A 13,237-nucleotide genomic window follows, 5' to 3' on the forward strand; every position below is an offset into this window, starting at 1 on the left:
TCCAAGAATCCTGGGCCTGAGAGCATTTTCCAAATGCTTCTTGGACTCTGTCAGGTTTGGTGCTCTGACCACTTCCCTGGGGAGCCTGTTCTAGTGCCCAAACACCCACTGGATGAAAAACGTTTTCCTAATATCCAACCTAAACCTCCCCTGACAGCTTCAAGCCATTTCCTTGAGTCACTGGTCACACAGAGATAAGACAGTGTCCATCCCTCCTCTTCCCCTCACAAGGACATTGCACACTGCAATGAGGTCTCCTCTCAGTCTCCTCAAGTCTCAGCAGACCAAGTGACCTCAGCCACTCCTCATCAGGCTTCCTCTTCAGACCCTTCTCCACCCTTGTGACCTCCTTTGGATGCTCTGTAAGAGCTCAATGCCCTTTTTATATTGTGGAGCCCAAAACTTCTCACAGCACTCGAGGTGAGGCCGCAGAGCAGAGCGGGACAGTCCCCTCCCTTGCCTGGCTGGCCATGCTGTGCCCCTAGGACAGGGTTGGCCCTCCTGGCTGCCAGGGCACTGCTGGCTCATGTTCAATGTGCCACCGAGCCCTGGGGCCCTTCCTGCAATGCTGCTCTCCAGCCCCTTGCTCAGCAAAATGGGATGCTGGAGAATGCGGGCATCGATCCCGCTACCTCTCGCATGCTAAGCGAGCGCTCTACCATTTGAGCTAATTCCCCCTGTGCACAGGCAGAAAAGAAATAGCTATAAATAATAAACAATATATAATAAAAATGACTATTGTATGAATAATAATAATTCATGATTTCTGGGAAGTGAATGTACAAGTCCCGTTCCTTGTCCGACACTTGAGTCTGTATATCTAATTCCTTGCATTTGGGATGGAATGTTGTGTATGACATCAGCAATTATCTGCACAACTGTGCTACATTTTGGCTTAGCTCTTCAGGGTAGGTTGGTTTGAGGACTCCTGGGCTCTCTTCACAATTTCATTCTTCATTTTGGCCAAGTGATTAATATCTATTACTCCTTTTTGCCCATTTATTATATGACTGTAATATTCTACTTGCCAGGTTTATGGAGCAAATGCAGCCTTAATTTTGAGAAACTATATAAGGCTGGAGCTCTAGTAGTGTGGTCTTTTAATCTGAAATTTCTCAGTGTGTCTTTCTGTCTTTCTGACCTATACTTTTGACTTTTGCTATAAGATTAATTCTTATTGTGCTTGGAAGGACATGCAGACAGACATGGTGTTAGTCCTGTTTCTTCAGAATGTGGTAAATCTGGCAGCTTCATGCTTGAGATTGGCATAAAGTAAATGGTCATACTAAGGAAGGCTGCTAGAGCTTTTTTTGTGGGAAAGTAGTTGCTACAGAACCTGACAAAATTAATCTGGGATGAAAAGAATGTTAAAGCATTTCCAGAAAACACCACTACTGGCAAAAAGATTGCTCTTTTTCTTCTTGCATACAGGTGCAGAGGAGCTTTGTATGGCAGGATGATGGGCTCGATCCTTGTTTCTTAACTGGTGTCCAAACTGGTGAATAGGGAGTATGGATTGATACAGGTCTCTGCTGCCATTGGAGCTGCCTCATTTCTGAGAGGTGTTTTAAGACTGACCATCCCCCTCACTGGGATAATGGTAAGTATGTAGAGTTTTTAAGCATTTTTGTGGCCAAGGTTGAGTTTAGCTTTTGCTGCTGCAACTAAATAGAGCACTGTGGGTAGCCTGTGCACATTGAACCAGAGAGAAATAAGGTATTGGCCTGTCTGTTTCTGCTTTGCCCAAAGATGGTGTTTTGTTTTGTTTTACCTGGGAACTTTTACTTGTGGATTGTAAGTTTGGAAGTAACACTTTGACTGAGAAATCTGACCATCTCTTGTTGTCATCTTATTGTGAAGCTCCCATACCTTCTCAGTGATTTCTCATAGTCACCTCTTCACAGCACTAACTCCTCCCTCTTCACAGCACAGCCAATAAACTCCATCTCTTTCCTCACCCAGCTAACCCACTCTTTTGTAGCACTCATCATTATTGGACTCAGCTGTGGCCTGTTAAAGGCAGGCCTGTTCCTAATCTTTGGTGATTAGTACAGCTGCAACTCCTCAGGTGTGAGACTACCTTCTGCACTATCTTTATTTTCTTACATTCTATCTCTCCACAGTCTCTTTTCCTATTTTTATAATTTTTTTGAGTTTACAGAAATGATAATGCCATCGGTGGTTAACAAAGAAGGAAAGGGGTTTCTGCTGGGTTACAAAACAGTTGTAGGTCACACTGTTTTCCTTGTGAATTCACTTCTGTGGGGGATGAGGCCCCTGTACAATTCACCTTTGAATGCTGGGGTTGAGTATGGCCTCGTGGATGGAGTAAGGATTTACAGTATAGGCAAGTGATCTAATGGGAAACTTCACAGGTCTCTCTGGTCAAGTTATGCCTCATAGATTTCAAAATTTTGGGATTCATTTGGAACATATTTCACATTTCTGTTTCCCCCTCCTTTCGTAACAGAACATCTTGAGTCCGAACTACAATACTTTCCAGTCAAACTTCTGAAAGCTGAAGTATTTGCAAATAATTTTCTTTTACTTAGAGAGGGTGTTTTTTCTCTCACTGATTGCAACACCTGGAGACAGTGAGTTGTAAGGCGCATCTGAAATTCAGCTTAATCAACAAAAAAGTGAAGTTGAGGTCACAAGGGGGAACTTTTCACCCTTCCAGGTCAGGACATTCAAGGCCTGTGAGTGTTAGTGTGTGTGGAAATTTCACCCATGACTAAAACCAGACTTGGCTGCCCAGCTGGTTTTGCCCAAAATTATCTCATTGAAATCTTTGCAGATGTCAGAATTCACACAGAGTGACTAAGCCTGGATTTTCCCTCCTAGTGTGCTGTTGCACAGTATTTGATAAAGTGGCTGTTCATTGGCACTCACACCAAGGGTCCATGTTAGTGATAGGTTGTGTAAATTCTGTAGGAAGCATTTTCTTATATTCTAGCTTGAAAGGTGTTGTGTGTGCAAGAAACCCTCTCTGTTGTGAAATAATAATTAGATTGATTATGGAAAATGTCCTCCTTCAGTGTCCTCTTGGTGCTTTAGCACTAACTGATCCATCAGTTACTGGGTGAATTGTTGGCCAACTAAGTCTGTAAGACTTGAAGAGGGGAAAATTGATGCCCGCATGCTAGATGTACATTTTCTGAGAGCCCAAATTATGACTAAATGTAATGTCTTTTCCAAAGTAGGCCTGAATTTTCTTGTAATGCCTCAGTACAATTTAGGTATAATTTGTAAACCATTACTTTACATTCTTTCTGCAGGTATAAGGTATATTTTTTAGGGGCAAAAGCAGTTGATTGGCATTTTCCTTAGCTGATGAGGCTGTGCTCTGTCACAGACAAACGAGAGGTGATCATATGCCAGAGCACTTGCTGCTCTTAGATGCCAGGAACTGCTGTCCATTCAGCTCTGGTACAGAGGAAATTCCAACATTTTCTTTCCTTCACTTTCTCCCTACCTTCCTGACTACCTGTGCTTGTTCTCTAAGTGCCTCTGCACATGCACATACAACGTATGCAAAGCAATATCTGGAAACTCTTAAGAACTGTAGGGAACCAACTTGAAAAGGCCCTAGAAAAATGAAGAGGATTGCATTGCAGTGCGTTCTGAATTCCCCTAGGTGTCATGTTCTAACCCTTCTGAGTCTCTCTTTGCACAGGCAGATTCTGTTTCAATTTATGTTCATCCAAGATAAATAGCTCCATTGCTTGAGGAAATATTAATTTTTGAGGAGAAAAAAGGTCTTGGACATGACAATGCAAACACATAATTAAAAGGTTGTGCCCTCAAACCATAAAATGCACATATTTTTCCTATATTGTTTGATGGGTTCAAAAAGAATTGGAAATGTTTGTTTTGGCTTTTCACAGCCTTCCATTTGGAAACAGTTATGAATGTGGGACTTGTAGTGAACAGGTTTGTAAGATGCCTTTTTCCCTTTTTTCCCTCATGGCAGACCCCACAGGCATCTGCCCACCTCTTCTTTCTTGGCTGCCTGTTTCTACCCCCCATGCTGACACTTGACCCTCATCCTCAGCTTTTTGTGGTAAAGGGTAGATGTGGTGACATTTTTTTTGGCAAGTACAAGGAACAGCCTTATGACTTGCCTTCCCACAGCCTTCTGTTTCCCATGTCTTTTTAAGTGTCATGTGTCCTGGGCTTGCAGGCCTCAGGGTGCTCTAGACGTGGAAAAGGAATAGCATCTCTCTACAGTGTGCTTGCTCTCTGGCTAATCCTGTGTTTTTACCATTCCTTTTATTTTTACTTCTCAATAAAAATGTCTTACAGGTGTTAAAGAGGAAAGGTGGCTCTGGGCTAGCCTAGTATCAGTGTCTGTGTCCAGTGCTTTTGTTGTGCCTATGTGCAAGCTGAGAGAAGTTTCATTTGCACCAGTTTGGATCCTTTGTCCTGTGAGTTGTTTTTCCTCTATTACACATGATAGGAAGCAACCCTGACTCTCTCCCCTTTCTTGCCTATTCTGTTCCATCAGAATTAAAGCAGCATATCACTTTATTGGCCAAATTTATTTCTCTAATAAATCTCTTCTGATGGATGGGAAATGCAATTAATTCTGAAAAGGTTAAGACTCTAAACCCTTCTCTGAGTGTGAAACACTGGAATGTCAGGCATTTGACAGATGCAGACTAAAGGAGAAAAAAGATTATTTCTTAGGATTTGGAAGTGGAAGTGCAATGTCATTATATAAATCAAAGGAAAATCTCAGGGGATTAACTCTCCCAAGAGAGGTTCTGTCCCAGAGTCTCCTCTGGGAATGGTGGGTGTGGCTGCTGTGAATGAATGGGCTGAGCAAACAGGCATGAAGTTGTACTGAAATATGAAATATACTGACCATCTGATGGGGCTTCAGACCTTTATGACAAGTTAATGTCTGTCTGAGTCTGCAATATGGCAGAAATAAAAAGCTTTATGTAAAATAATCTGGTTCTTAAGACAGTAATGAAGGCTCAGAAATGAGGTTTGTTCATGTTTTCTGTTGTTTCACACCTATATTAAAACATGCTGTATATAATAAACTACGTTGCTGTAAGTGACCACTGTCCTAGAGTTAGGAAATTAGATATGTCTTTGTTATACACATTCCATTAGTAATGGAAATGAACTTTTCTTTTTCGTAATTTGAATACCTCACTTGCAATGTGTACTTCAGACATGTTCCACAGTATTGCCACAAGTCATCTGGACTAAGTGTGATGAAATAGCTCTGACAACACACAGTACCTCTCCCCTCTCTGTGTACTCCTTCAGTACTTCTAATTTAGGCAGAATGTACTTACCTGAAATTATAGGCAGGATGGATTGTTGGAAATTCTGGGGTTACCCTTCTCAGTTCCTCTGAGAGAGACTCTCAAGAAGCTTTAGTCCTCCTTTCACTATAAATTTAAGTGGAACATTATTTTATGGGTGTGACATGAGGATACAACACAGACAACCACCCAGTCCAGGTAACTAGAGGGAAGTTATAACAAAATCAGAATGGTGATATAAGATGTTGAAAAAATAAGATCAAAACTTCTAAAGTGCATGTCAAATCTGCCTGGTACCAGTGCAGGTTTTTAATCAGACAGCTGCTTAATGGTTGTAGGATGCAAGATGCTGCATTTGAAACCCTTTGCAGTGATGATGATGCAAGCAGGAGGGATGTTTTTGAAAATGCTAGCACAAATATAAATTCCAAGTCCTTCCTTCTTGAGCTGAGTAAGGTAATGTTAGCTGATGTTTGAAGACCAAACAGGGAAAATAATCTCTGGCTGCTAAACGGACCATCAGGAGGCCAAGAATCCTCATTGACTTAAATTTCTCTTGAGGGAGTCCAGATCTAATGGATGAGAACTCTATTCTACAGGCAAAGATGGATAAATTGTACATTAACTGGGCAACAAAATAGTGATAGGTATCAGGCTTGGATTAAATGTGAATATTAATTGGGTGTAAATTCTCTGGTTTCTTCTTGACAAATGGGATGCTAGAAAAAGTCTGTATAGCTGTGCATTTGAGCTTTGTTGTGGGTCCCTTCCAACTCGGGATATTCTGTGATTCCTCATTACAGTGAAACAGTAGTGCCTGTTGGCCTTGAGCAGCCCCTACCTCCATTTGGGTGAGGGCTCTTTCTGCCACCTTGACCTCCAGTTTTTCCCTCTTCCCGTCTGCTCCTTGAGCTGGAAAGGATGAAAGCAGCTCACAGTGTGAAATGATTTGTCCCTCTCTGGTTTATAAGTGCCTGCTGGTGCTTGCTGTGCTGTGTAGGCAATGAGGAGAGCCTGCAAAGGGAGCTGGGCTTACTGCAGCAGGTGATCTGGCAGAGCTGGCCAGACCTGGAGGTGCAAAAGGTTGTCAGTGCAAACTATGTCTTATGTGAGACTTGCTCATGCACTGTCTGCCTTAGAACTTGCTATGGTAAGAGGAAGGCCAGGGTCAGGTTGGATGGAGTTTTAAGCAACCTGGTCTAGTTGAAGATGTCCCTGTCCATGGCAAGGGGTTTGGAACTGGATGATATGTAAGATCCCTTCCAACCCAAATCATTCTATGATTCCGTGAAGGAAACAAGAAAAATACTCTTCAAACAGCTGACTTTGGAGTCAACTAGAGTGCAGGTGCCTTTCTGTAATATATAGTTTCCACCAACTTTGTCTTAAGCTTGATTGGTTTTTTTTTGTAAATTATTCAATGGTCAAAGTGAGCGCTGGCACAAAGCTGGGCTTCTGTACCAGTGCCCTCATGTTGTTGCAAATGGAGCAGCAGCTGACCCTGCAGTGATGGGGCTCAGGAGCTTGGCACAGCCGTGCTGCGAGATTCAGAAAATGGAGACCAGTCAATCGTGATCCAGGACAGGTTTCCAGGACAGGTCTTATGGCATGAGGAATTGCAGGAAGCAGGATATTTTGCAAGATGTCAATTTAAATTTTGTTTTAATTGGTCCTTTTTGTATTAAAAGAAATCAGTCTTGTTTTCAGCACACAAAACATGTTGTTACATCTGGCTAGTTGAAGAGGAGGGACTTCTCTTCCAAACTCATGGTGCCATCCAAAGTGTGATCCTTTCCTTGATAAGGATTGTAGCCTGCTGAAGTGTGAGCAGAAAAATTCTCTGAGAGCTGAATATGCTTTTGGCATACCAGGAAGCAGAAGAACAGGCTGATTTGAAGTAAGATTAATATGATTTTATGGTAAAATATAGTAAAATAACTCTGTGGTTGGAGGGATGGTAAACACTGAAGTCTGCAAGAGCTTGTTTTTTCCCCACCATCTGGTTTAGAATGCTTTCAAAAAGTTTGATTCTCCTCTATTTTTGACCTAAAATGAGAACTTCAGATTTTTTTTTTTTTTTTTTACAAAAACCCTGGACATTTCATCAGAAAGCTGGACATCTGAAAAACCCAAACTAAAAGAAAAATTTAAAAAAAAATTACTTGTCTTGCTACAAACTTTGTTGTTCCACATTAACATTTGCCTTTAAGGAACGAAATATTTGCCTTGAAACACCAAAGAAACTTTCTCGGTATATTCAAGGAGGCCCAATACATGGTGCATTGTGGGAGATGTAGTTTAATCTGAGAGGACAAGCCAAATCCAATTTTAAAATTCTCAAGAGATGACAATATAGCATTCCAAATGAAAGCTTCTTGGGTTCCAACCTGAAAAATACTGCTCTGTAGGGATGATAAACAATTTGTCAGGTCACTGGAACATTTGATAAAAGATGTATGCTTGTAGGGAAAATGAAATGAGCTCTTTTTTTCTTTCTGGATGGTAGCCTTGTGAACCCAGCCCAAGAAGGTCAGAACAAGTCCCCTCTGAATCCTTCATTCATCATCTGTATAGAAGAACTGCACCTATGGGACAGTTGGTTAGCCTGCAGGTAATTCCCAGACTAGAAGAGAGTCCAGCTTTATCTCTAATATAGCTGTGTCAGCTTTGGTACCAGGTTTTATCAGTAAAATAAACAGACATGACTGAATTGTACATGGACTCGATTGGCACTGAAAGTTCTGTTGTGCATCTGAAATATTGAAATTGAGATTGCATCTCTCTTTTAAATACACACATTGGAAATGAAGTTGTAATTTGAGAAGATAACATTTTTATATAGTCATTTTTCTGGCTCTAGCTATCAGTAGCTTTAAAAGTATTTTATAAATAAAGGGTTGAAGTGTATTATAACATGCAATGGTACATTTGGGACATGTAACAAAAACCTTAATGAAAGCTCACAAGAATTTAACATGCAGAATTTATTTTTAATTCACAGTATCTTATCTGTTTTCAGTTCTTTTGAATTACAAAATGCAATTGGGATGTCTTAAGTGCTAATTCTTTGCCAAATTTAATTTGTTTCCATATTAAAGATATTTCCCAGTTACACTGACATGAAAAGCCTCTGAAACCATTAAATTTTGCTATATTTTTAACTTTTAAACCTTCATAATGCTGCCAAGAGTGTTTTTTTTTTTGCAAATTTTGAGAAAAATGTTTTTCTCTGGGACAAAAGCTACCATAATAAACATTTTTAGGGATTTTTTTTTCCTTGGCCTGTGGGGTTCATAATAATTTTGAATGAAACTCCCCATGTAAGTGGGTGCTCTGATGAATGGGGGCTTGGGGCCAGAGATCCCCATTAGATTATTGGGCCCTGCTGAAACAGGAGCAGGTGGTTACAGAACACAGCAGCTGCTGGGCTGGACACGGTGTGTCGGTGGGATGGAGGCTCCTGCTGTAGGTCCTGAGAGAGGCAAATCCCTAAGGAAGGACCCTGGTCCTCACTTGGGCACAGCAACATGTTTTGTTTCCACATGTCCTCTGTGTTTTTGGAAGAGGAATAAGGCTGGGTTCGGGACACACATGGTGGTGGCAGTGAACGTGGGGGAAAGGTGCACTGCTGTCAGGAACAAGAGTGAATGGAGACGGGCATCGAGGGGAAGCTGTGGAGGCACGTGGAAAAGTAGAAGCACTGAGGAAAAGAGGAGCATAAATGGTGTCCAGTGGGACCTGTCCTAATGACAGCTCTTCTCTCATTGTGAAATACCAAAGAGTGATGGTGGAAAAACTCTTGAGTGCCTGATGGATGTGGCAGAGCAGAGCTTGCAGAGCCAAACCTGAGCTGTTTTCTTATATCTCTAAAACAAAACCCCACTAACACCCAAACTGGCAGTGGCCAACCAGATTGTTATCCACTGGTGAATTGTGCAGCAGCAGGTGGTATCTGCAGTCCCTGGTGCAACATGTGCACAGCAGTGCCTGATTTCAGAAAGGACAAAGTTGCACAGACTGTGGAGATAATTTGAGTTGTGTTGTCTGGTGCTTCAAATCATGTAGCAAATGGTTGACATCAGGTCACTCTAGTTATACTGCTCCCATTTCACCCTGTTCCTCAGTCTGACCCTTGTTTAAAGAAAAGATAATTTATTTGGAAGGCTTGAGTCATATTTTTCCCTTTCTCCCACTTGTTTAGCAGAGTATATATGCAATACTCAGGAGGCAAGAGATGAAGACAAGGGAGAACTGGCTGTAACAAACGACTGCATCCTCACAGCACACTTTGGCAGCACAGACCTTGGGAGATTTCTGATTGTGCCTTCCTGTGACTTGCTCAGGATGGAAGGGCGTGAAAGGGACATTGTGTTCCTGGAGCAGACATGGAGAGAAAATGAGAGGGAGCACATTCTCTGTCAGGGGAGGCATTGCTGTGTGAGAATGCAGTAGAGGCTCATGACAGGTCATGTTGTGCTACACAGGGGCAGATGAGAGAAGATTTTGACCCTCATTTTAGAATGAGTACACATGTGCATGCTCTGGATCAGGGAGCATTTTTCTGCAGTGCTGGCTAACATGGCATGTGCTACAGAGTCCTCACCGAAGGGGCAGGAAGGCATATGTGCCCACCCCACAGGCAAGTTCAAACTGTCTCCTCCTTAGTTGCTTAAAAATAGTTCAAAAATAGATGCCTTAAATGCTGTTACTCCAGCAGGATTACTCAATAGTGAATTTAGTTTTGGATTCTCTCCATGGCCACAGTCTTCATTTTAACTCCTCAGGAAAGAATGCCACAAGGCTGCTTTTCCGTCTGATTTTGGTGGGGAAAGGAAAATCTTTTGCAGAAGCTGGGACAAATGAGTAGTATTCAAGATTTTTCACATCGTGTTTCCTTAAAGAAGGCAGAGGAAGCGCATAATTATTTGGAAAATAATTTGGCAGGTTCTTCCCAGTGCTAGGCTGTTTAATGCATCAGTCCATCACACTTAAACAGTTTAGGGATCACTTACCATTTTTTGATTACACCTGAGATGGTTCACAGTTGTTGTTTTGACAGGGCCTAACTTTCTGTTACTGAGCTGCCTGATAGTTTTTCTAATGAAGAGATTAAACCCTAGTAAAACAATTTTTCAAAATCTTCAAGCCTGCAGATATTCCTAACAGGGTAAGCATTTGCTCTCCTTCCACTGCCTGTTGTGAGGAGCCCAGTGTGTTCAAATGGTATGTTTTACATTTTTTCAGATTGCAACCTTTTTACAAAGAAGAAGAGATGCAGAATAGTGTGGTACAGGCTTTAGTCTTGTTCAAAATAATCCCAAAATAATTGGAGTAACCAGGTGTAATCAGCAAACACCTAGTGTTCAATACACTAGGTCCTACTATTTTCTGTTGAATTTACTCCAACTAGGGGAAGAGCACTGTGTGTTTTTTGGCAGTAGCTTCTCTGGAAAATGAAATAAGTGAAACTATTCTCACAGAGAAGGGGATGGGGAATGGTTTCAGGACCTCAGATTTTGTAATGCAGTTCTTTAAGAAACTGGCAGTGAATGAATATCTAGGCTCATTTTAGACAACAGAAGGATTTTGTAAGTTTTCTGTTATTTAAGGTCTAATCTCCCACTGAAGTTAAAGTTGAAATGAGTTTCTCAGTCTGGGGTGTGCAGAGTTTATCAAAAAAGCCTTGGTAAAAACCTTGTGTAGTCTGCAGTTGTCTGTAGTCAAGTGTGTCTTTCTTCGCTGGCCTTCTCTACACCTCAGGAGCTGGGAACATTCAGAATTCTGGCATTCTGAAGATGTTGGTTTTAGCTTTCACTTAAATTCGACAGAGATTCACTGCAGTTGTCTACTTTATTTTAAAAAATGCTCATGAATCATAATTAAAAGCATTCTGCAATACTGTGAGTTAAAAAAGTACCAGGTTGCTTAGTTGGGTTATTATACAGTACAGAGCTTGTTTTTTTGAAATGATTTAATATGTGAGCCTGCTGAATGTTTGGCCATATTCAGCAACACACATACACAATGCTGCTCTTTTTATTAATAGAAAGTTCACTTGACACAACACACACCAGTGTTACCTTTCTGACACAGATTTAGACTGCTTTGAAACCTCCTTTCTGGGTTTCTTGTCTGCTGTGTACATAGGTTGAAGAGCCAGCTTACAGAAAAAAGCACTGATAGATGTCTTTCCAGGGGATCTTGGCAAGTCACTGCTATCACCAATACTGTTTCTGGTATCACTTGCATCCATTGCTGCAACCTGTCAAAACAGGTGTATTTATAGGCCTTGAGGGACTGAAACAAGAAATCAAACATTTGCATAGCATTTTCCATCAAGTTCCCAATGACTGAGACTCAAAGGATTTTGATATGTTTCCAGGGATTACTTAGCTGTACTGACTATTTCTATGTTCTCTTTTGCAATGTCCTGCTTCTAGGTCTTAGAAAAAAAAAATCTCTCTTCTACCAACGAAATCGTCAACAAAATGCTGGTTGGCTTCAGAAAAACTACAAAAATACTTAAATTCACATCAGAGAAAACTGGCATGAGACCTTACTTAACACTACAAATTAAATTAAGTAGTGCGCCAGTGTGATTAATTAGAACTACTTTACTTAAAAAGTATGTGCCTTGCACTGAGATATTTTTTCGTGCTCTGTCTTGGCAGCAGTTAAGCTCTAGGGTACGAGAGGCTGCCTACTCCTTGTAATGGCTTGGAATAGTTAATGGTGTTGAGTTCTGGAAGAGGAAGAATCCCACTAATTGTGCAATCCTCCTGGCACTGGGGTTTGGCAGGACGTCCTCGCAGTGAACCTACGCTGGGTGTGCCGCCCTTTGTAGAGTGTGATGCACAGCTTGGTGTGCCTCAGGCTGCAAGAAATAATCGTTTTCAGCAGGGTGAGGGAACTTCAGTGCATAACTTTTCAGGGCTAGCATGACAATCGTGACTTTTCAGGAGATTTATGTTTACTGTAATGCAGCATCCCACTTTTCCAAAAATTTTTAGCGGTGATGGTGGTGAGTGATAAGGAGACAGTAAAGCAAATTGAGTTAATGAATGTAGTCCCTAAGACTATAAAGGATTTCTTAAAAGGTGAAGTGCACAGGAAAGGAATATTTTTCACTTTGTTTTAAAGAGAGAGATTAATTCAAGTTCAGGAAGGGAGTATTCAGTTGTATCGATATGTGAAGAAGGTGCCTCTTTTGGCATAATCCCAGATGGAAATAGTGGATCATGATAACAGCATTTTAATTCATGGTTTGTCAGGACATTATTAAGTGGCAATTAAAGTGACTCAAGTGTTCCAACACACAGGTTGCTGAGGGCCAGCAGATGATAAGACCAAGATTAAAGAAATTGAAATGCAGATCTACATTGTCTATGAAATGGTTGTGAAAATACAAGTAACTTAGTCCTATTTGATGTTACTTCCATAAACTCCTATTCTCAAGAAAGCTTCATGAGCAACTCTTTTACTTCTGTGACTAGGGAATTGTAGTCTCCTTCCATTTTTTACATCAAATTATTAGCTTGCAGCCTTGCTTGTATTTGCTCCAAGAGAAGAATGATCAAAAGTTTTCTGCTGGCTACAAGCCCTCCACCCTCTGGAAATGTTCTCTTGACCGTGAACAATTTTTCTTGGTGTCTTTTAAAAATAGGAGCAAAAATTTCCAAGGAGGGAAGTTCTGGTTGTACACGTGAGAACTGAAAGGTGCTTTCCAGGGGGAGTGTGTACTCTTCCACAAAATCTGAGAGAAGACTGGCAAACCATGCCCAGAGGTAGTGTATTGTGCCAGCTGCAGCCTCAACTCCAAAACTATTTGGTTTGGCTGATAGTACCGAGACTTCAAGTCCCTTCCCATCCACCCCCTTTTGAAATTTGCTCCCATATGTACTGTCTTGTACCTTTGTCCTGCAGCTGCTTAGGTTTTTTTCCTAAATGTTTTCTTA

General features: G+C 41.3%; 1 non-coding gene and 1 pseudogene across 1 annotated transcript; one reads left to right on the top strand and one right to left on the bottom strand.

Annotated features, from left to right (window-relative positions):
- The window catches only part of LOC131558413 (chloride channel protein D-like), a 78,028-nt pseudogene that overhangs the window by 26,634 nt on the left and 38,157 nt on the right, over window positions 1-13,237 (top strand).
- TRNAA-AGC (transfer RNA alanine (anticodon AGC)) lies at window positions 605-677 on the bottom strand. Its single transcript has one exon. It is a non-coding gene; the product is annotated as a tRNA-Ala (tRNA).

Source organism: Ammospiza caudacuta, chromosome 1, assembly GCF_027887145.1.
Source record: "Ammospiza caudacuta isolate bAmmCau1 chromosome 1, bAmmCau1.pri, whole genome shotgun sequence".
Taxonomy (NCBI): domain Eukaryota; kingdom Metazoa; phylum Chordata; class Aves; order Passeriformes; family Passerellidae; genus Ammospiza; species Ammospiza caudacuta.